This window comes from Micropterus dolomieu, linkage group LG06 (assembly GCF_021292245.1).
Source record: "Micropterus dolomieu isolate WLL.071019.BEF.003 ecotype Adirondacks linkage group LG06, ASM2129224v1, whole genome shotgun sequence".
Classification (NCBI taxonomy): Eukaryota; Metazoa; Chordata; class Actinopteri; order Centrarchiformes; family Centrarchidae; genus Micropterus; species Micropterus dolomieu.
Window position 1 is genome coordinate 1,539,776 of NC_060155.1, and position 1,912 is coordinate 1,541,687.

Sequence of the window (1,912 nt, forward strand, 5' to 3'; positions counted from 1 at the left end):
AATGAATTTGATATTTTAATAGTTGTTAGTTTCACTGAAGTTAGTTATTTTTAGTAAACTCTGCTTTGATGATTTTTCAGTTGAATAGCTCTTTGATAGATAAACAAGGGGAGCTGCCTGAGTTTCTTTCAATGAATTGTTTCATTCTAGTTTCTTGGTTGTGTGGCTTGACAATTAACTGTCTTTTTCTTTTTCGAGGCACGAAGGCCGTCCAAATTCCAAAGTTTCCAGAGAGTAAGTGTTTGCTCGCAGTGAGTGTGCGATGGCTGTCCTGGGAGGCACACAGCAGGTGAAATTAAAGGGTAAAGAGCAGAAAAAAGAAATATTAGCTGCAAAGGTGGTCAAAGGAGGGAGCTGTGGCAGCAACATATGTGGTAACAGCACAACTAAGTAGTTAAAGATAAAATAAAAGACGTCAGATAAGAGATAGAGAAAGCTCAGAATAAAGGGAAAATATGGAGAAACAGTTTGACCAACAGTTAGATAATATTGACATACTATATAGCCTTTAGTGAAGGAAAAGTAGTCACTGAGACAGAATAATGAAAGAGCCCATCCTGTTAGATAAGGTCTAAAGAGATATACCCCCAGATCAAGAAACGTATACAGCAAGTGGAAGAAAGATATAAGTAAGTGCAGTCAAGGGCCAGTAAAGGCAGAAGAAGAAGAAAAAAGAATTAGGGTCTTTAAAGGGTTGAGTTAAGATATAAAGGAGAGATGGAAAAAGAGAGGCTATAATAGATAGGGAGGGGATGGGAGCTAGATATGAATAGAAAGAATAACAACTCCCAAACAAAGTGAAAAGTTCGTCATAGCACAGATCTCAGAAAGACAAAAGATCTGGCTACAGACCGAGGCACCTGCAGAGCACAACGAACCATGAGACATGACGACAGCGAGACAGAGCTACAATGGACAAGATGGCAGCTCTGAAGTTTCATGAAGAAGGCGAGAGAGAGGCTTCAAAACGGACACAGCAGAAAAAAGGGATCAGAACATCAACCATTCATTGTGTTTTTAAACAGAGTTTTTAGAAAAAGGGAATCTAGTGGGATTATTTTTATATTATAACTGTTAGAGATCACTGTCTGCTCTGGATTTGTGCAGAGGAACAGCCAGCAGAACTCCTCGATGTAGCAAATACAATGACAGGCAACCTTTCAGGCGTGATTTTAAAGAGGCTGAAAGGAGAAGCCTCACTGAAGCCTTTATAAAGCAATTTCAGCAGCACATTGCTACTGCAAGCTTAAATTTGATGATTGTGAGTATCCAATCATGATTGACCTTTGTCATGTATTCCACAGGAACAACCAAGCAACTGTAATGATAACCTGAGACACATGTGTGATGCTGAACACCTGAGTTAATTTATGTTTTCTTTCTGTTTTTGTTGAACATCTGTGTTAATCTATGTTTTCTTTCTGTTTTTGTAGGTAGTATTAGTAAACTAGTTTGAAGTATGGAAGAATTGTAGTGCACTAATGAATAATGGAGAGTTTCAAGATTGACTACTTGTACGTCCAATAGCAATGTAATTCAATACACAGATATACAGGATGTTAGAAAGGTTAAATTACAAGCAAATATAATATCTAGGAAGCAAACTCATGTTGAAAAAGATTGATATTTTTCAAACAGATAGAGACAATAGTTAAAGTTTCTAAACTACAAATAGTAGGATAAAGCTCACTTATTGGTAATAGTAACAAGTACAGTTGCAAGCAAGTTAAAGAATCCTTCACAGCCAGTCAAAGACCAGAGGAGGCCACCCTCCTATGAGGCCTCGTGAGGCAGACGCAGCAGCAGACAAGATGAAGCGTGACCTGCATCACCACAGAGACAACTTTGACAATCACCAGCTATGAGTCCAAGTGAAGCAGCAAAGGGAAGAACAAGACTGAAACTACAAACG